This window comes from Mauremys reevesii, linkage group 20 (assembly GCF_016161935.1).
Source record: "Mauremys reevesii isolate NIE-2019 linkage group 20, ASM1616193v1, whole genome shotgun sequence".
Taxonomy (NCBI): domain Eukaryota; kingdom Metazoa; phylum Chordata; order Testudines; family Geoemydidae; genus Mauremys; species Mauremys reevesii.
The window spans coordinates 19,114,328-19,136,514 of NC_052642.1; the positions used below are offsets into that span (position 1 = coordinate 19,114,328).

General features: G+C 50.1%; 1 long non-coding RNA gene across 1 annotated transcript; it reads right to left on the bottom strand.

Annotated features, from left to right (window-relative positions):
* Positions 1 to 2,730: 2,730 nt before the first annotated feature.
* LOC120387272 lies at positions 2,731 to 21,810 on the bottom strand. The gene is made up of 3 exons (XR_005590091.1): positions 21,602 to 21,810; positions 6,475 to 6,646; positions 2,731 to 5,966 (listed from the first exon to the last, which is right to left on the bottom strand). It is a non-coding gene; the product is annotated as an uncharacterized LOC120387272 (long non-coding RNA).
* Between the last annotated feature and the right edge of the window lie 377 nt (positions 21,811 to 22,187).

Below are 22,187 nucleotides of genomic sequence, written 5' to 3' on the forward strand. Positions count from 1 at the left end.
GTGACTTGCCCAAAGTCACACTGGAAGTCAGTAGCAGAATCAGGGTTAGAACCCAGGAGCCCTCACTCCCAAGCCTATTATATAAGACCTAGACCATTCGATCACTAATTACTGAGAGTGGTACAGGCACTGGAGGATTGGTTTGTTTTATTGTCTGTCTTGATAGCTTCTGGTAAGACAATGTAGCGTGTTGCCATTGCAATTTCGGACCTGAGCTTACGTATCAGTCTCTGTTCATCATTGATCAGTTACTTTCACTGACATTTAATGCATCATTAAAAATCCCAGGTTATTTTTCTGCTGAGAGTGTTAGAGGCATCAAACTGCATAAATCACAATGACTGTGTTTGTGACAAAACCAACCAACCAAAAATCCCCTGGATTTAATGTTATGTTAATTCCTGGGTGCGCCTCTCTGTAGGTTCCTTGGCAAATAATTTTCACTTTGATGATGGTCCCTGTAGAAAAAGTAGGGCCAGTAGATAACCCTGATAAATTGAAATTTGTGGTTTGTTCTGGTATCTGTGTGAGAAACAGCGAGAGATTTAAACACGGACCAGCAGAAAGTGGCAATGAATTGTTTTCGTTTCTTTTTGTGTTATAAAACATACTGTCAGACATGGCAGAGTTCCTACGCAGCAGATTATTACTGTTTCTTATTTAGTTAATATTTATCTTGCTGGATCCAAAGCTCATTGAAATCAATGGGAGTCCTTCTATTGACTTCAATGGGCTTTTGGTCATGGCTTAGGGGCGGATCTATCTGGATTCAGTCATACACTCCACAGCTCAAGAGACTCGAGTCCTCTGGCCACAGAACAAGTGCAACACAGCAAGAACTGATGCAAGCTCCCTGATCCCTGGTTCCTTAACAATGTATCTCAGCCCTGTCCTGGAGAGACCACCTCTAGGGAGTTTAGTCTGGAAGGCACATTTAATCCCTAGCGCCTCTGCTGAGAATGTGAACACAGGTGCCAGCTAAAACCATTTGTAATGGTTGATTTTGTGATGCGAACACATGGCCATCAAGAAATACACTGAAGCCCCATACCAGGGTTGGGCTGGGGTTAAGTTTTCCGGGGCATTTGCTAATTAATAACCATGTAACACATGAGGATAACAGTCCAGCCTAAGCAAAGTCAAATCCATATTGCACCAAGACACTAAAACCTCTCTGCAGATTGGAGGGAGAGAGAGAGGAGGGATGCGGACAGCACAGGAAGAACTTCTGATCTAATCAGCTAAGAGCTAAGGCAAGCAAGTGTAGGACCAGCTCCTCCAAGTCAATGGAGCATGGTCCACCAGCTGAGAATCTGGCCCAGTGTATTTAATCACCAGTGGACTTTCCAGCACAAGCAATACCAATGACTGCCTAGGCGCTCATGCAGACTTGTAACTCATTGGTCAGACCAGTCTTGTCCTCTTCCGGGAAGAGAGGGTGAAGTTATCGCACTGGGATGAAAGGTGGTAACTCCCCTGGCAATGGGGCTGGATGGGAAGGGAATTCATGACCTGAATTCTTCTCTTTCATCCCACTTCTGGCAGCTGAAGGCCTCACTTTTGCTGGAAGCCGTGCGCAGTATAAGGCCTGCCCTGCAATGTGCCATGGCAAACCTTGGGCCCAGGGTGCAGAGTGTCTCTGAAGTCACTGGAAGCTGTGAATGCTCAGCACTGCATAGGAGGCACTCGGCACCTTGCAGAATCCAGCTTTTTATGTGAAAAAAAGGCTTCCCTAGTCAGACAATATAGCAGATACAAGTCCTAAGGCCACCTCTAATCTTGAGCTAGAGCTACATGTCATCAGGGTATGGCAAGGCACCGGGGAACAAATCCAATCTCGGCCTAAGCGGCTAAAACACCCATTGAAGTTAATGGGAATTGTGCCCCTTTGACCAGGACCGTATTTGACCCATCAGGAAGACAGTCATTCATACCAAAAAAATACCATGCTGTCTTGTAATAGATCAGTGGTTTAACAGGCAGACAACGTAAAGCTTTCATCACAGGGGATACATACTGTGAAAATTTTGTCTGAGTGATAAACCTTGCTCCATGGAGAGCCTTCTGGAGCCTGGGTTATCTGAGTCCTGCAAGCACAGAATAGCTTAGAAGTGACAGCCCATGCCCTTGTAATCAGTGAAGTAACAGCAATCAGAGCCAAGCAATAGGCCTCAAATAGTAAAGGGTGGAGTTATATTAGCCATGGAAAGAAAGCTTGGGAAATGGATAAGGCCACTGAACAATGTCCGCAAATAACCATTTGTTCTCATCAAAGGAAACAAACGTAACTATCTCCGCTGCATTTCTCTTCCAAAGGTTCTGACCCACCAGTCAGCCTGGATACCTGGGCTGTTATTGCTACTAATAGAGCCGTGCGAATGACATGGGGGTTTTGGGGTCAGTGGTCAAACAAAAAAAATTATTTTTAATTGTTTCAGGTTGAGCTGAAATAAAAAAAATTCAACAAAATGAAAAAGTTGAAAAAATTTAGTTTGGGGGTTAAACAAAACATTTTGTTTCAATTTTGAAGGTCTTATAATGTTTTTAATCGGTTTTAAAATCAATTTGAGAGCCATTTCAACATAATACATCTTTCTGAAATGAAAAGTTGCAACATTTCATTTTGGAAATGCCCACGTGAACCAGTACCAAATTTTTATTTTTATTTTTTCAAGTGAAACACTTTGCCAAAATCGACCTAAGTTCACAAATGGATTCAGTTAACCCAACTCTGTAATTACCCTTTTTGCCAAAAAAAAAAAAAAAAAGAAAATTGCATGAAAAATGTTTCGTAGCTCCAGCTCCAGCTCCAGTTTAGTTTTGCGTGAAAGATCAGCGAATCTGGCTATTGCGTGTGCATGATTATTGTTGCCCATGGTATAAACGATGGCTATCAGAATGACGATGCAATATAATTTACTTTACTGGTATCGTGTGCTCCCTGTCCCCATGCCCTCATTTGTTTTTCTCACCCACCTGTTACACTTTCTCATAACCTAGCTTGTGGGCTCTTGGGGGGCAGTCTTCTGCCTATATGTCTGTACAGCACCTGACACAATGGGGTGATCCTTAACCAGGGCCCCTGGCTGCCAGTGCCATGCAATAATAACTAATAAAGGCCCACATAAATCAGCGAGGAGATTTTGAATTTTCTGAGGCACTTCATGATAACGAAGTTGCTTTTAATGTTCCTAAGTACAAATACTTAGACTAGCCACAGGCCAGTTATATGGTTAACAGTCATTTGAAATCAATTTCTAATTAATACAATCAGGGCCGGCTCCAGCTTTTTTACCTCCTGAAGCGGCAGGAAAAAACAAAACAAAAAAGCGATTGAGCTCCCGCCGAAGTGCCACCAAAGAAGAAAAGACGGAGTGAAGGACCCGCCACCGAATTGCCGCCGACGACTAATGCAAAGCGCTTGATCAGCTGATGATAACCCTGATGTGCCACCCCACTACCGGATGGAGTGCCGCCCCTTTCTATTGGCTGCCCCAGGCACCTGTTTCCTTCACTGGTGCCTGGAGCCGGCCCTGAATACAATTGAACAAAAAAAACCTAAATATCCTCACATTAAAACCCAATCTATAAAGAGGAGAAGAAATTATTATTTTTTTAAATTAGCACTCGTAAAACATGAACTGGTAATGGCTCAAACCACAATATTTTTTTCTTTGTATAGTATCTAACTGCTTTCCATCAGGTAGTTACTATTGCTAGAAATAGAATGAAAACAATTTACCAACAGCCCACCATTCCCATTGTAGTAGCTGATTCACTGCTTAGCATCTATAACCAATTTTAAAACAGACAAAGAATGCTAGAGTGGTGGGAGGGCTGAGCATAGGGCTGCATGCCAGGAACTCCCGCGTTCGGATCCTGGCTCCTAGATCTCTGCCCTGGGGCAAGTCACTTAATCTCTCGCCTCCATCTTCTCATGGGTAACCTGTGAAAAATGCTGGCTTGTGTCTACTTCCTCGTTGTGTCATAAGATAACCAGAATACCATGTGCAAATGAGACAATGGTATTTTCAATTTTGATCCAGGCATTGTACGACATCATTGAAATACCTGCTTCTCTTTTCTCTGAAAATTCCACTTAGACGTTTGACAAGAGAAGGCCTGTGTCCCTGAATTCCCCTTGCAAAGACATTAATAACCCCAGGAAAAGATCCTGAACATATAAAGGCCAATAGTTATATTACATTAATCTTGGTATTTCCCGTGATATTTGATATTTGACGGATTAAGCCAATATGCTAAAAAGAAAAAAACGTAAGTGAGCGCATTAACTTTCAGACAATGTGGGAAATGACTTTGGCAAGACTTAGCTGCAGCCTGAAGGTTCTGAGCCAGATTCTGACTGGTGACTGCAGCACCTGCAATGCATAGCAGAAAACAGGTTGCCTTGATCCTGCTTCCTCCCCAAGTTGTGGGTATTCCATGGCACAGTCATGGAAGGAATTGGATCATGATGAAACTGAGCCTTTTCTGCTCGTTCACTTCCCTCGCCTTTCTAAACAAACCTTCTCTGAACTTTGGTTTACATGGAACTCCCTTATGCTGAAAGCCCAGCAGCTTAACCAATGAAGGGGGAAAGTCATTTCCCCACATATGCAATTGCCTGGAGCATGTAACTGCTCCTTAAATTATTCCTACTCCTAGCATTACAATGTTCAAGTGAGCTTTGTGTCGGGCTGGGCCAACAGTGCCAACCCCAAATATATACACATCAAAAGTCACACGCTTTAAAATCATGAGACTGACATAAAATTCATGCATTTTTTTTAAATGGGTTCTTTTTATTTGCCTGCTAGATTGTGAGCCTTTTAGATGCAGTTGGGTCATATTTTCAAGCTGTTCTGCGCAAACCCGAGAGCTAGAAACTTGCTTTGATTTTTTTAATGAACATTTAACCCCATGATTCCAGGAGCTGGAGCTTCAAGACAAAGACGAACCATTGTGACACGCGTGTTAAAGCCATGAGCGTTGGTGACATCATAGCAGGTGAACACATGATATTGTCACTTTTGCAACATGTGTGCCAGGAACTCAGCTACCTCCAGGCTGGGCTGAGCCCAATAAACTTGCACTAAGTGACTGTGCTTCCTGGTTGGTCAAAAGGGCCAACAGATCACCATAGAAACCCTGTAGCAACAGCTGCTCAGTGTGTCCCATGCCTGCAGCTGCACCACACCTGCTTCCCGTCTGGCCCATCCTCCCCCATTTGCCTGCTCTGCTCCAGCCTAGTCCCTGCCTGCCTCTGGTCCTGACCACTGGCTTGCCCCCTGACCACGACTCAGGCTATCCTGTTTGGTTCTGTCCTGACATCTGGCTCCAACCATTGGCTTGTCTGCTCTGCCTGCTGAGTCTACTCTGACCACTAGGCCAAACTCCTGCTCTGACCGCTAGGTTGCACTGCCTACACCTTAATGTGTGTGCGTGGCGATTTAGGGGAGGTTAACCAACATGAGCCAGAATTTATTACATTATCCCTCCATTTATGTCCAGGAAGGACCACTAGCATAATCGAATCGGACCTGAGTAATTCAGGCCATAAAATTCCACCCAGTAACATGTGGCTGAACAAGAGTCAAGCTTTTAGAACGATGTCCACGTAGCTAGCAAAGAAGCTTGAACCTGCTAGTGTGAAACAATTCTTCCAGCCCAGAGAAGATGGGATGTGCATTGCTTCCAAGCTGCGTCAAAGAGGAAAATAAACCCCATTGTCCTTATTGCCTCGTGGGCTAGAAATGTCTTTGACCCCAGAGCCCACGGTGTCGCACGGCTGCTGAGGCCGAATGACTCTTCAGGAGTTCACGTGTGAGGAGCCCCAAGGAAAGCAGAGGAACTTCTGAGAGAATCTCAACAGGCAAGTCACGTTACTCTGGCCTTTTCTCAGCACTTTAATGAAGCAATCCCCTTCATCTCAAGAGGCATCGGGGATCCTTGCAGTATCAGGTCCTCTGTAAGACAAGACAGTGCTCAGACAAATGGAGGAGGGATTTCCTGAATAGGTAGTGTCCTAAGGTGAGAGTTGAAGACTATGAGACAGATAGTGGTAACTAGAGAGGCCAACTGAACCAAGGGCAGGGTTTGTTTTCAACACAGAGGAAGAGAATACTAGGGAGGCCAATTATTGTTGGTTATAAAACTGGGGCTCTTACTATGTGCAATGTTTAAAGGTTTCCCTTAACCCCAGTGAGACCCAATTCCATGTCAGAATCAATTGCAGACACTGTGGCCTTTTACAGTGTGTGGCTGTATTTTCTCTGTGGAGATGAGTTGATCTCTATCTGGCGCTGAGTGTGTGCAGAGAAAGCAGCGGGGAGGGTCATTGTGCTCACTGGCTTTTCTTCCCTTTCAGCTTTTCTTTCTTTGATACAGGTTTTAAAGTACCATGTGCCCAAGAGATTAGCGACCTAGCGGGAAGGCAGGCCCTTGATTTGTGCACAGTGCATGGTATGGCTTTACCTGGATTTTGGTGTCCAAAGGAAATGAACCCTGAGCGCCACCTTGCCATGCTGCTCAACAGAGGAGGACCAAACGTTGAGAGGTGAGATACGTCGAGCAAAGTTCTCCTTAGTGCAGCGGGAATGTTGATGCCAATCTTGTTCTCTGGAAGGTCCATGTACAAACAAGGAAGCTAAAAAAAAACACAGATGGGAAGAAAACACAGTGAAACACGATGCACCTGGTTCACTCACCCTTAGCTCCCAGATCCTGCTTTCTCTTGTGACTAACACTTGGGACAGGCCACGGGAGGTGCACCTAAGTCATGTAGGTGCTTTTGAAAACACCACTGGTAGAAAACAGACAGCAGCAGTAGTAATGCTACGGAGCAGTTGTATAGTGAAAATCCCCCCCGCCCCGCAGAGAGGCAGCAGAAGGCCTATCTGCCATGCAAGTCCAACTTTTAGCCCACAGCTAGGACTCTGGCTGCACAGATGTAAATTGCTAGCTAACAAAAGACATCAAATGAACTATTCTATAGATGATATGCCACTTCCTCTATAGCGGCCCATCTCTCCGAATGGCGTTTAGAATGTAAGCTGCTTTCAGGCAGGGACCATCTTTATTTCTGTTTGTCCAGCGATAGGACACACGGTGAGCTGCTTGCAAAATCCAGATCAGGGATGGTTCAAATTCAGGTTTCATTTCTTCCAGATAAACAATGTTTGTTCACAGATCAGCAAGGTAGTGAGTGAGCCAATGACTGGTGCACTGGACTGGGAGGCGGGAGACCTGGGTTCTAGTTGCTGACTTGGCCACTGACCAGGTTTCTGATCTTGGTCAAGCCACTTCACCTCTCTGTGTTCCCCTGGCCTCGTCCTTCCTCTGTTCAGCCTGTAAGCTGTTCAGAGCAGGGGCCGTCTCTCAGCAGGCCTTTGGACAGTCCCTGGCACAATGGGCCCCTAATCTCAGTGGAAGTTTGTAGGCATTTAAACCCAAACAACAGCCGCTACTGGGAGATGGAAGGGGGCCTTTATCCCAGCTCTAGATTAGTGGCATTTTGGATTGCAAGACCTCAGGATGAAATGCCAAACCGGGGGAGCGCTGGCATTTGCAAGAAGCGGTGTAAAAATGCAAGCCCTGGCACCAATTAAGCACTGCCTTGCTCCCTCTGTTACCCTCGCCCCTCTGAGCAGGGAGGAGGGAGTCTGAGCCTAAAGGAGGGAGGAAAGGAAACCTTGAGCTTGGGAGTGGTGGGGCAGGACAGCTGGCAAACCCTGGCTCCCCTTGCAGCCCGAGTAGCTTGTTTAACACACTCCTTGGTATGGGGGTGCATGGAACAGGCCCCTGCAGGAGGCCAGAGAGCACTTGTCTAGCTGTGCCTGGAGCAGCAATTAGCCATTTGCATTCTGGAGCCAGAGTTTATCGGTGAACTGGGCGATAACTGGACTTGGGATGGGCACATGGAGGGCACTCCTGTAGTCTCCGACCTGGGACTGGGATTGGATTGGCCTCGGAGTCTCCGTCCCCTGCACACGCTCTGCAGGCCAGCCCAGCGCATTGCTGGCAGCGGTGTCGCCCTGCGTTCACACTGCAGCGCCATGATGCGGAGCGGGTCTCTCCCCTTGGCTTTTAGATCCGCCAAGTTTGCGCCCTCTCTTTGCCGTGGGGGCGCGGCTATCCCTGAAGCCTGGTTTGTAGAGGGGGGGGTCATTTCCCTGAGCTCAGGTAATTCACACTGAATTAAGCCCCTTGTCCTGCTCACACGGTCTCTAGGAGCGGGTCAGTATTTCCTCCCGTGGATTTGTGGTTTGAAATTCGGATTGTTGTATGGTTTGATCGCGGGCTCTTCGCGAGTGTTTGATACGCGGCTTTGCTTGGCCACAGGTGCCATACGGGGGACTTCTGTTCCCGGGTTGGATGCGTGGGGCAAACACACCCGGGCGAGGAAATCCTTGTGGGAAGCGAATGCAAAAGGAGCTGGAGTGAAACCCAAACTAAAAACCCGGCAACGGACACAGAGAAAGTTGCCCGGTATTTTCCTGGCGCTTTTCAAATTCCCATATTAACCATTATTAAAGTTGGGCCACAAAATCCGATGTGTGCCCGTTTGGAAAACGATTTCAGCGCGGCAGGGTCTGCGCACCTCCTCCCCCCCGGCCATTCCCAGCATCTAGTTTGCTGACACGATTATTGGTGGAAATCAAATGGAAAGCGAATTGTGTGCGCTTAGCCGGTCAGGGAGCAGGGTGCTTTCGCTGACCTCTGACAACAAAGCAACCCAAGTGGCATGTAAACTGTTCCCGATCAATTCACAGAAGGAGGCGATCCGCTGAAAGACTCGCCTAACGAAATCGTTACGGAACTGGTGAGCTTCAGAACTGAACCGAATTCATTGGTTAGCCCCGGGAATCCGAATTTCGGATCTATCCCCCTTACATCCAGGTGCTCGCCTTCCGTCTCCGCTAGAATCGGATTTAAACTCTGAAATCAACGGAGGCAGAAGTGACTCGCTGGTACTTCTCCGCCGAAGGGTACATTTCAACCGGCCGAGAGCCATTTCCCCCACACAGCCCTCCTGAGCTGCTTTTTTGTGTTGCAACCTCTCCAGCCCAGTCTCGGGCTCCTGAGAAGTCCCTTGCACAAAGCTGGCCGGATGCCTCTCTGCGAGGTCTGCTAAACCCGGCAGATGCAGGTGGTTTCTCGGTGCCCTGTTCCTGCATCGAGTAGCCAGCTCTACCCCTCCATCCCCGCTCCCAGACTAGTCAAACAGACAGACACAAATAGCTCGCTACGAGTTTTCCTGTGGCTCCGTATTTTCCCTTTCAACTAGTTTCAATCACCTGTGGCGCGTATCCTCCGCTGGGGCACGGTGGTGCTTTTGGGTTTACACGGCTCCTTTCATTCTGCTGGAGAAAGGAAAAAAGGGGGGCGGGCATACCCCAGAAATAGGGAAAGACGGTGACTGAACAGCCAGCCAGCAAACTGACCCCGGGAGTCAGTAATCACCCCGGGATCCAGTCTACCTACTTCTTTATTCGCCGTGGGAGCAGCCTGCCCATCTGGAACTGCTTCTCCCCACCATCCGAATTAGAGAAAGGGGAGAGTTCAAATGTGCCAGGTCCATATTGTCCTGATTAGGAGGAGCAGGGCGGGAGGCCGCACTCGCTGGCTCTGCAGATGCCCGGCCGGGGTGTTAGAGACCCGGCACACGGGGGGGATCTGTGTGAGCGGCCCGTGTCCGGTGGGGAGGTGAGACACGGGGGGTTTGCACCAGGCACTCTGCGGGGGTTTGGTCTCGGCGTCAGAGGACAGGTGTTTAAAGGGCGGGGTAGGGGGTCTGTATCTGTAGGCACCAGTTTTCAGGGGGTCTTTTACAAACGAATAATGAAGGGAATTGATCTCGGGCAGCCGAGCATCCAGCGGCTGCTCCCTGGCCAGCGATCGCATGTGTGTGTTGCAAGAAATGCTGGGAATGGTTGTTTTTTTGTTTCTCGTTTCATTTCGCTCAAAACAAGATCCCCCTCCCCCTTCCCCGGTCATTCATGAATTTGATCACATCCAAAAGATGCTTTCAGAAACTTCACTGCTTGTTCAGTCTCCTCGCCTGATGCTTCCCATTCATTTCTAGCGAGCTGTCGGGCTGACATGATAGTGTGTGTGTGTGTGTGTGTGCGGGGGCGGGGGGTCCCTGCTGTTATTGTAACGATCCCGGTCAGACTGTTTTACTGTCTCAAATCCTCACTTTTAATCCCGAAAAAGAGGGGAGGGGGGAGCGCCCGACAGCATGATTTTAGCAAATAGCACCGTTTGTTAATCTCTTTTATTTAAACGCGGAGCTAACAAATACAAGCTCTGGCTTTAGTGGTTCTGGCACTAGATTGTAGCTCAATTCTGTGTCCCCTTTCCCCCAGGACGGGCTTTTTCCCCACTCAAAACCCAGCGGTTCACAGGAACAACTCTTGAGACAATAATCTGCAGGTTACTTCGAAAAGAAAGGCATGCTAGCAATGAGCGGGTTATTAGACCCAGACGAGACACACCGTTGAGAAAAGTCTAGGGGTCTATGTATTCAGGTCTACCTATATCTCAAGAGCTGTATCTATTAGATATAGCTTCGTTTATGTATGTTGCTATATTGATGAACGCCTATCGAGCCATCTGTGTCTGAGAACTCTACATACACATCTCAGTCTACCTGGCGCCGTCCCTGGCTATGGGTGTAGAGGGGTGCACACGCAGACAGACTGGCTAAAGGGTGACATGTACCATTGGGCTGTTCTCGCGTATAAAATAATTTAGATCCAGTGGTTCTTTTCTCACTCCTATTTTGTTGGAAGCCAGCGGGCGTTTTCTGTTTATTGTAACTTACACGCACAAGTAAGTTGCATGTTTGGATTTGTGTGTGTGTGTGATGGATGGGTGTCGCAAACCGGTGCCGTTGCTAAGGAACCGATGTCTAAACATTTATCCAAAACACACCATCAGACTCCCCAAATGACTCCACTCCCCCCACCCTCCAACAAAATCTTGGTAATCGTTAGCGTCAGCAAAATCGTGTTTATGTCAGTGTGTAAATACATTGAGAGGAGCTGGTGTCAATGGAAGAAAAGAGGGTGAAACTGAATGTTTTCAAATGGGCTCCGAATGCTGTTTCTGTGCAGGTCTGGTGTCTCTGCAAAATATACATAATACACACTGCGATAGGCGTGTACAAACGACCCCGTATACACCTATACTTGAATTAGATGTGAGCATAGGGTATATGCGGATAGATACACACGTGTATGATTTAGGGCGAGGTTACTGCCTGAGTTTTGCCCAGATCCCATTAGAATAATGAAGTGAGGGGTAATGCCATTATCCCTTGTCTGATTATGCTGCATAGCCCCGTGTACTGGGCTCTGACATACTTTTTCAAATGGAATTTTTAAACACTGGGATTGAAACGATTTTTAAATACCAGCTCCTGTTTCGCACAGGGCTGGTCCCCCAGCCCCGAGCCTTCGGAGCATTTCGAAAAAGCTGCCACTGGAAATCCGTGTCTGTCCTTTTAAGGAAACGGAACAGGAGCCAGAGCAGGGTGTGTGGCTGAGGGCCGGGTGTCTGACCGACAGTGGGGAATAGATCGATTTGGCTTTTATACGTCAGTCTAGTTTCTGAAGTGTGAACGCAGCAAGGGTTAATGAAGTCCCGGAGCTGGAGTCCCGGGGGGGAGAGAGGGGAGACACACACTAAAAAGGGTTAATTTCGTCCCAACTCAGTGAAGACTTTTGTAATTGAAAATCAATCAACCTGCTGGACTGTTGAGAACAAGGTCAGAGCTCAATGATCAAAGCGTTAGAAAATAGTGGCGGTAAAAGGGGGGGGGAAGGGCTTTGTACAGGGTGGAAAAAAAATATCTCCCCTGACTCACCATTACATCCAGTCTGTCTACACGGCCAGATCTGGATACACACCGCCTCACACGCGCGCTTCAGGCCAGAAGGAATCCACAGAATGTGCGTGGCTGTAGTCAAGGCTGGTCTGAGTTTTGTACACACCGTGTGACTGGGGAGGGGTCTTCCCTTTCACTCCCACCCTCGCAGCCCTCACCGCCTTATAACACCCTAGCGTAGCCTGGTTACTAAGCCAGTGTTTCTTGGTGACATTCCCCCCTCCAGGAATGGTAGAGAACTTCCCTCCAGAGGGTCAAACGTTGGTGCCCAGCTCTGAATGCTGCTGGCTCTGCCTCCCTCTCCTCTCCTGCCCTTTTGCAGGCTCTCGCAGCTCTCCTGGCAGGATTTCGAGCCCTACCATGCGAGCCTGTCAGTAGTCATTGTTACTTAAAGTCCAAGCTAAGCCAGACGTGATGTAGAAATCGCGCATCGTGGTGCCCGAAATGCGGGCTGACAATGCCAACAATACTGCACCGCACATGTGAGGCTCCAAGGCTTTGTTGTCCCGGGGGATAAGCGCCAAAGGAATAGGTTTACATGCAACTTTTCCTGACAAACAGTCTGGACGCTGTGTTTATACGTTGCTCCACTCTGGATAAATAAAGAGGAGTAGAGTTTGTGTCTCTGTCTCCCCGCCTGTTGTTATTTTCCAGAAATCTGGATTACTGGAAATATTTTCCGTAAAGGCGGAGAGAAATCTAAACAATCTGAAAAAACGTGGTGGGAAATGGTCGTGATTAAAACGGACGCCGGATTAAAAACGTGGGGCACTTTAAAGGGATTCCTCCCAGGTCTTCCTGAAAAGATGAACCCGGCCGCTAAGAGAAGGTGGACGGGTCAATTTTACATGTGGCCCTAAAACAGATCGCGAGGTAGGTCCGTGTGAAATCTCCGGCTGCTAACTGGGCGTGGATACGATTCTAAAAGCACATGGGTTCGTATCTAAGGTGTGTCAAACAACGGCGATTCTGGATTTCTCTTAGGGCGTAACTGACATCAAATAGAGTTAAACGCTAAAGGGAAAATAAAGACAATAGGTTCATGGCTGTAAGCAAAGCGGGGGGGATGCGTACGTCTCAAAAGTGCATAGTTCACTCTAGTATGTGCATGCTTGAAACCCCAGGTTGCTCAGCGCTGGGCTGTAGAAAGGACCCTGGAATGAGCAGGAATCTCTTCCAGTCCACCTGCAAACGCTGGGGCGTGTGGGGGGGGGAGGTTCTGGTGGGGAGCAAATAGCCGGTGCTGCTGTTTAAATACCCGCCCCTTAGGGATGAGGAATCGCCCTTCCAGGATCTTGCCTTGATTGCTGGGGGTGGGGTCCCTGCCGGTCGAAGGCCCAGAGCCCCAGCCTGACAGGCGACAGGAGAAGCGGCCGGGGCAGGAGACAGGGAGCGCTCGGGAGGCCGGAGTGAAACTGGAATGTGAGGGTGGTAATTGGATTTCCAGCTCCGTCGCCTCGGCAGGGGTGGGAGGGGAGGGCGTTTGCCAGGCCAGGCGCTGCAGGGAAGTGAGGCGGCCCAGGGGGAAGGGGGCAGTTCTTGGAACACGTAAAAAGACAAGAATAAGGGTGAGGGTGAACCCCCGTGTCTGGGATTTTGCAGCCTGGCTGTAAAGCGTGTGTGTGTAGATAGGGATATATTGCCAGGGTGGTTCTCACGGACACTGGCCACACTCAGTCTTCCCTGGATCTAAATCTGATCCGAGTTACAAGCACTGTTGTCACCTCTTGAGGGAGAAAAAAACCCCAAATCTATAGGCCACTCGCCCAGCTTCTCTGGTCCCCATTACATTTGCCTTGACAGCATCTTCTGGAGTGGTTTGTCCGACCCGTTTGCCTTCCCTGATGTATCTCTGCTCCCCCCCGCCAGCTGACTTCCAGAACACTCGGGGCCCCGGGCTGGGGGTGGGAGGGTAACAACTTGTGCCCGGTAAAATCCTGGCCATGGCCAAGCTGAAAGGCGCGTTGTGTAGAGACAATCAGCTTTACAACCAACCCTGGCCATTCAGGGGCGTGATCCTTGAGGAAATAGACATTTCTCCTGCATGGAGCGGGTTGCCTGGCTCTTGTCAAATACTGCGAGTGCTTTCCGCGGCGTGCGCGCGTATAAAATAACATATGTTGCAAAGAAGTGACAAATCCAGTGGCAAGCCCATCTGCTAGGCAGAAACTAGGGAGGCTGCTGCATCTCAGGTTATTAAGCCGATTGTTGAAAAGCAGCAGTACAGTGTTCAGAGGGAGACAGAGACAAAGGCGATGAATAAAATATTAGACATGTTTCATACTGAATCATAAAAGTTCGCGGCAGCCGGAGTGAGCAAGGGGCTACGTTAATCGCTGCAGCAGGAAATGCTGCTCAGACCTGTCCTGTCTCCAAGCAGGGCCAAGCACGGCAGCGCTTCCCTGAGCAGGAGGGGTTTGCACCCAGGGAATGGGGCAACAGGCAGGGGACGGCGCCGGGACCAGGGTGGGTAATTGCCCGGCCGGAGCTGAATGCGGCGCATGGCAGCTTTGCTAGCGGGACCCCAGGGGCGCACAGCGCATTGATTCTCGAGACTCTCTAGTCTAAGCGGTTGGGCTCTAGGACAGCATTGACTCAAGTGACCCATTTCGTGTCACTCTCCCTGACCGAGGTGGCAGAGAAATGAGGTTTCTAAGCTGGTCGCTCTCTTGGGGCGCACGTGTCTTCTCCACGGCAGCTCCGGGGGCGGCTCTTTCCTCACCTGCCACGGTTCGCGGCTTGGCTTTTGGCGAAGCGAAGCCACAGGGCGAAACCTCTGTTGTCACTTCTATGGAATTATCGCCTCAAAATAACAAAATGACATACACATGGCGGGGGGGTTGGGCCCTGTGTATTTACCCGGAGGGCATCTTGGGTAATAACAGCCCTGGAACTGAGATGTATCGATTAATATCGATTAAATTCGAATCTAGCTAGAAGTAGATCTCTCTACCTCTGTAGGTCTGCGTGTGTATATGTATAAATCTCTCTACCTCTGTGTGTGTCTATATCAATCTACCTCTGTACGTGTGTGTATGATCATTGAGGAAATAGAATTTTCTCTATTTTCTCTATACACACACACACACACACTAATTATACTCCTAATATATGCCTAATTTATATATATTGAGTCTATATATATGTGTGTGTGTGTGTGTGTTTGTTAGGAGTATAGGCTCAATTTATATAGGCTCAATGTATATAAATTAGGCATATATTAGGAGTATAATTAGTGTGTGTGTGTATAGATAAAATAGAGAAAATTCTATTTCCTCAATGATCATACACACACCTGTACAGAGGGTACATTGATATACACACACACAGAGACACACACACATATATCTATGTTAGGCGTATAGGCTCAATTTACAGTTCATTCCCAATGTGTTTCCGATGTACCTTTTCGCGGACAGTTTGCCAGATGAAATATCTCCCAGTATTTTAGGGAGTGGCCCGGTGTCATTCAAATCCCACCGAAAAGCAAGCGCGAGGTGGAGCAACCGCACAAAGAGCCGGACGGTGATTTTTACAGTTTTATTTGACGGGACAATCGAACATTTATCTGCTGGGCGGACAGTGCCCTCCCCACGCGGGCTCCAGGCCGTGTGTTCTCTGGGGGGGGGGCTATAGACCCAGCCGGGGGGAGGTAACTCTGCGCACCTGTTGGCCGTTGCCAAATCGTTCCCCTTTTCTTCCCTGGTTCCTTTTGGGGGCCGCCCCTTAGGGTGAATCCCACGTGCTCCTCTTTTCTCACGGCCCCGCCGCAGGCTGCAGAGCAGAAAGCAGGAGTCACTCCGGCCGGACAGAAAGTCGCTCTTGCTTGCTCCTGAGCAGCCGCGGCTCCCCAACCAGCGCCCCGGGCAAACTAACAACACTTCCCTGCAGCGTCTCCTGAGCTCCTGGGGTGCTAGTGAGCGGGGTGGTGCGGTGGGGGCAGGCGTGTATTTCAAGCCCACTCCCACCTGACTCTTTCTCGCCCCCCGCCCCAAGCCAGGCGAGGAAGAACTCGGTCTGAGTCTGGCCGGCTCTCACTCATCACAGCTGCCTTCAAAATCACCCCACTCCCTGGCTCTGAGTTTCCCTCCTTGTACTCCCCCCCCCTCTGCTTTTGGAGGGTTGACATGGCCCTTCCCTTAGGGCGAAGTGTCAGCAGAAGCTCAATTTTCAGCTCAGGCGCTGATGGCACCCAGATTTATCTTAAAATTAGCCATGGCAATCCCTCAGCTGTCTCCACCTTATCTGTTTTCTGCCTGATTCTGCAATCCAGGCAGAAAGGGCAGGTCTCTGCAGCCTGAGCCAATACGGGAAGGACACCACCGTCCAGTCTGTTTTTTTGGTAAGGGGTAGGAGACCCCCCCCCTCCCAGTGAAAGTTCAGATCGATTATTGCTGACATCTCAGGTTAGGCCCCCCGGCGGTCTGAAATATTGGCCCCTTATATCACATGCCTCTAGCTGAGGTCGTTACACGTTGGGTTTCTTTGTCCTGGAGAACAGATACAACGTAGATGATGTTTTCACCCCTCCAGCCATGAGGCTAGATTTCTGATTTCTGTCTCCGTGAGGCTGCTGGGATATTTGGGGAGAGCAAAGCTGCCAATTTCCCTTTAAAACCCCCTTTCCTGAACACTGATTTTTCTCTCTCTCTCAACAATAATTAAATGGCTGCCTGTGCCTCTCTCTCCTTTAGAGAGGCTGGAGACATGCCCACCGCAGGTTGAAACAAACAAACAGCGTAGATGGGGGTAGTGACGGGACCTACCTCTCTCTCCCGTTTGTTTGTTTCAACCTGTGGCGGGCATTTGTGTTCTGCTCCGAGCTGAGTGTGTTCATTTCCTACCGAGCCCGGGCTGAGGCCGAGAGGAGGGAAGGGGAGAGGGGAGTTGCTGCTTGTGAGAATTGTTATTTTTCATCAATCACTCGCAATTTGTCTAAGTGCACAGGACAGGACACCAGCAGCCCTGCTGACTGAGGTCACACAGACAACACAGCCGTGGAGAAGAGCAAATTGCATTCGCTCACGAACTCCCAGATCCAAATGACCGGCTTTGCGTGAAGAGGGGGAGCGAGCGAAGGGTCCATGTGACATGAGGGAAATATGAAGGACTTTGACAGGTCTTAAACGGCCTGGCGCCAGGGCCTAAGTCTACAAGCTAAAAATAGAAAGGGGGCGAGGAGCGGAGATGGGCAAAGATGAAAGCGGGGCAGAGAGAAAATGGAATGGGAAATTCGGTTGGAAGTTTAGATGTTTGCTTAAACTTTTTCGGGAGGGGAGCTTTGTCCCGGCTAACTGGGGGCACCGGGGAGGAATCTCCTTAAAAGACTCTGTTGCAAGACTCACACCCTGGGATTCAGGCAGCGGGTTTTCCAGCAGACACACTGTGTGGAAGCTCAACATGTCGTTTTATATTGATAGCAGTAATCTATTGTGATGACCGAGTCTTTCTCCTCTTCCTCCCTGGCTTCTCCTCTTTGAAATGAACCCACAGCGGTTGGTGATCTAAGCTACGCCTCCCTTAATGCGGGGAGTCTGTTTCATGTTTCATAAAGTGTCACCTTTTAGCGCCCCGATCTGCAGTCCTGATGGTAAAGCCCAAGGCTAAGCAGGAGAGGGGGGAACTACAAACAGAAGACGTGCAAAGAAACCCAGGCCTTGTAAACAACTGTAAGTGGCCCTTTTCCCCTCCTGATCTCCCCCCCCCTTACCACTGTTTCACCTCGAGGATAGGGGTTACTGTTAGGAAATCGTCTCTATTTATCTAAGATAAGTCATCATTAAAAAGAGAGCTAGTCCCAGGAGGTTACAGGAGAAGGAAATGGCAGAGAAATGATTCGATCAAAACGCAGAGGACAAAAAGAAGAATGTTCTTGCGTATTTGTGGAGCAGAGAGACTCCAAATCTTTCCCCTGGCTTCCGACTGAACTTCGTGCGGTGTGATCCTAGACATGTAACCCCCCTACAGTGCTCCATTAGCCCCATCCCACGTGGGGGTGTCCTATGTACGATGAAGGACTCCTCCACGTACACTTTCACAACCTCACCTCTCTACAGTTAGTAGAAGGCCGTAATTATTATAAAATCAAGTAGGCCAAAAATCTCACACAATCACCAGGGGGGAGATTTTTTGTAATTTTTGTAAAGGGAATCTCAAGTGCCTTACAACACCCCCCAACACACACACACATCTCAGTAGTTCCACTGTCTTTAGGATTCGCATTTGCATGGCTTCAGTCTTTGTATTCACGCTGATTTTTTACAAATTATTTTCAGAAGAGTTTTTCTCTCTCCGTTTACATTTAGCAAGGTCAGCAATTCCTACTGCTCTGTCCTGTGCTGTACAGGTAGCCCTGCCGTTTGATCCATCACAGAAGGGAAATGCCGAATATAACCCCCCCCCTTTTGTGTGTGGGATTTTAGCAGCTAACAAAGTCAGTCATGCAATCGAATTTTTATAGGAATAAAAAGGGAATGAGTAACTCTGGGTCTAAGAGGAGGACGGCTGTATTAACAGATTTAATGAATACGGTGATTGTTAATTACGGCTGCCTAGGTGAATAAGGAGAAAGGTATTTTTGATCAAACAAGATCTGAATCTGTTTAGGCACCGTGTAGGTATATACATCCCCCTCTTTCTTTGCCTGGTTCCTCATCTGTAATTATATAACATATATCCAAGCACGGCTTGGATATGGTGGTGGTGCTGGAGTGGGCGCAAGAGGAGAGATGAATTATTATTAATTATTATTATTTTATTATGTATCCTGTTCAAACGAATTAGGAGACTGTAAAGAATCGGAGCAGCCTGCTTTCTGGAAAACTTAGAAGTGTTGTTGCAAATAGATTTTTCTAACACTTCCCCCGCCCCCAGCTAGAGGTAATTAAAAATACGGAGTAAATTGTTCTGGGTGACACCGGGAGGAGCTGTGATTTTTTTCTCGATCTGAGGCTGCCTTGTTGCAGGTTGCATGTCCAGCCTGGGCTTCACAAGGCCAGGACACTCGGGTTCCCGTGAGAAAGGATCCCGGATTGATTCGAGTTAATGTCCTCAAGACACCCAGTGCGAAATATTATTGTCACGCCGAATTTCAGCGAGAGGACGGGCCTTTCGTTTGTGTTTGTAGGCGAAGCAGTTTACAGTCATCACCTCCTCTTAACTGCGGCATGCAACCGCCCCTGAACTCTTTCAGGCAGCAGAGAAGAATATACATGGATGGCTCCCCAAAACAATCCTCTGTAGGATTTTCAGGGATGATTCAGATGATTTATTTATTGCACGGTAGCTGCTTTGTAAAGGGGTCGGCATTAATTCACAACAGCTGCGTTTATTATCAGCCAGAGTCGAAGTTTGCGTTTTGCTCCTTCAGACAAGATGTGAAAGTCGCCAGGACGTTCAGCACCAGAGCTGCCCGTCGGGCTGTTTGCAAAGCCCCCGGGACTAAAACGCACCGGTTTTGCTTTGCGGCAAAAGCTCCGTTTTGTTTGGACTCGAATGCCGCTGCCGTCAGCACATTTCCGCAGAGGCGAAAATCCAAAGTCCAAATTGTGTCTAAATGTCAACACGTCCCGACCCCCCCCCCCCCCCACATCCTAACACCTTCCCCTGGTGCTTTAACAATCACCTGCGCTCTGGTGAGTTCCAGTGACCCCCCGCACCCCTCCGAGCGCTCCCTGCTCCAGCTCCTTCCGGGCCTCAGCAGCAGGGCGCAAGACCCAGGGTGTGGGGTTGGATTTGGTAAGGGGCAACCAGCCAATCTGGGCCAGGCTGGGCTCTTATCCTCCCCCATCAAGCAGCAAGGAAGGGAGCGATAAAACCACCCTGGACAATGGCAAGAGGCGAACCTGCCGCAGGACAATGGCACGTTGTGAAGTGTCCTGGATAACAAGTGCGGGGCTTTGATTCGGTTTCCCCTGTGGCGCCAGCCAGGGGCTGCCCTCGGCAACCCAGCAACATGGAACAACCACCGGGGGGCAAGCGGGGAGCTGACCCTTGCTTGGCTTTAGGTTCCTGCTGCTCCAGCTCGCCATCAGCCCCACGCCTGTGTCCTCACCTGGCTGGCTAAGGGAGAACAGACCAGGATCAGCCCCCCAGCAGGCGCAGCAGTGAATTCGCCCCCAGCCCTGAAGGGAGGAAGGGGGGTTGCTTGCACAAGCGTACAGGGGAGTGACAGGGATCCCGGGGGGCAGACAGGGCAGAGTAAGGGCCTAGGTTCGCCGCGGGCCAGAGGTTGCAGCCGGCCCGGGGTCTCTGGATGATGCAGAGCCAGGCATGACCGTGTGGACGGGCGGGTGCCCGGTCCCCTGCGTGTTCCTCACACGCACCGCGCCTTAAGGACAGCGGGGCCAGCCCTTGCTCCGGAGGGCCAGATCTGTTTCACGGCGCACCAGGCGAGTGAGACGGACCCAGCTCTCCCCTCCAGTCTGCAGCGATCCCAGCTTGCCGCGGCTGGAGGACGCTCCCTCTAGCCTGCCTGCGCTTTGCTGCGCGCCGCGGAGGAACGGCGTAGAAAGCTGGAGCTGGGAACAGCCCCGGGCTCAGGCGGAATCTCGCTCCCCCTCCGGGCTCTCCCCGCGCAGGGGCACTCACAGGCTGCCTTGGCGGCCATCTAGGGGTCACACGCTTCTATTCACCAGCCCGAGGCGTGCAGGGGAGGGGAAGGGGAGAGGCATTTCTCTGGAGGAGGAGGGAGGGGACCGGCATTTGCCCTGCGTTCATCAGGATTATTGGGGGCTTGGGACAGTTCCTTGGGGTGGGAGGGGCGATCTCCCGGCGCCCCCTCCCCGATCTCCCAGGGAAGCGTCTGGGCCGACGATCCGGCGGCAGGGGCAGGAGCCTTGGGAGGATTGCAGGGCGCTGTTTGAAGATTTTTGGGTAAATATGAAGTGACAAGAGACGGGTCTTTATTGTGGAGTCTCAGCCGCCTGGCGCCAAGCCCCTCTTCAGCAAACGCAGCCCCCGGTTAATCAGAACAGATCTCCAAATGGACCTCTTAAAAGGGACACACACACACCCTCCCCACCCCCAAACAATGGCTCCTGCGCCTTTAACCCCTCCGGGTGACACCCTCTAGCAGACTATCTATCAAGGGGAAGGGAGGGGGGGTGCCCGGCCATAATCCCTTTGCAAACAGACTCAGGATTTTCCTTCAAGATTATCTGCATCTAGGCGCCCAGTAAACAACCCTCCGGATCAGTCTTCCCGGGGAGGGAAGAGCCAACCTTGAAGCATGCAGACCGGGGGGGGGGCTTTTTAACGCGCAAAGCTGATGAATAACTTGTCAGGGGATTAGTTAAAATCCTGGGTAAAACTCAGCAGTCAGCAGGCTGCGGAATTTTTTTAAGGGACTGTCATTGTCTCCCTGCAGCACCCTAAATTCCCCCTGTTATCAAACCCTCTCCCGCTGGAGGCTTTGCCATCCTCTCCCCCCCCCCCATCTCAAGGAGAAACAGCGGACGGCGCCTTGAGATCGCTCCCACTGAGAAAACGCAACCCCGCCTCCTCCCGCCTGGCTGACTCCCCCAGAACAGAGGGGTGACTGCCTGGGTCCCCTTCAAAGTTTGATCCTCATCAGCCCCATCCCCGGGCACAAAGCAGCGACCCCCCCCCAGTGTCACTTCCCCAGAAAACTCAGTGAGTTGCAAAACAACCCCCCGGTGCAGCGGGGAAGCGCTGAACGCGATGCCGCGGTCCAGGCTGGTCATCACTCACCCCGCGGCTTTTGGCGTGGGATTCTGGAGCTCCATCCCCTGCTGAACGCCGCCTGCCAGGGATTTAAAACGGCGATGCGCCGCGCGGCCGCCCCCAAACAGTTCAAGCCTCCCGGTGCCTCGCAGTTGCCTGCTCTGACGCCCTTCGCGGTCTGCTAAGTTCAGCAGCCTTTCGCAGCTGCATCGATTGGCCTGCACCGCTCGCGGTGGTGGGCCCCACCTAGATTCAGTGTCCAGTATCTGGCGTAGGGCTGGAGTGATAGAGTTTCTCTCCCCCCCCCCCCGCCCTCTACTTCTTATAAAATTAGGGGCTTGCAAAGAAGAGTCCGGGCGTTGAACTGCTAGTCAAAAGCCACTTTTACAGCACGGAGCCAGCACGCCCTTTGCAAGGCACGTTAAATCAATACAGCATTGTATGGGGGGGGGGGCAGGGTCGCTTTCAGATTGCTCTCTCATTGTACACACATCACGCGCACACGCACAACTTGCTAGCACACACAGGCGTATATGCACACGCACTATCTTGGCACAGATGTGTGCGCACACCGCCCTCTCGATGCACACACAAAAAAACACACGGGCACACG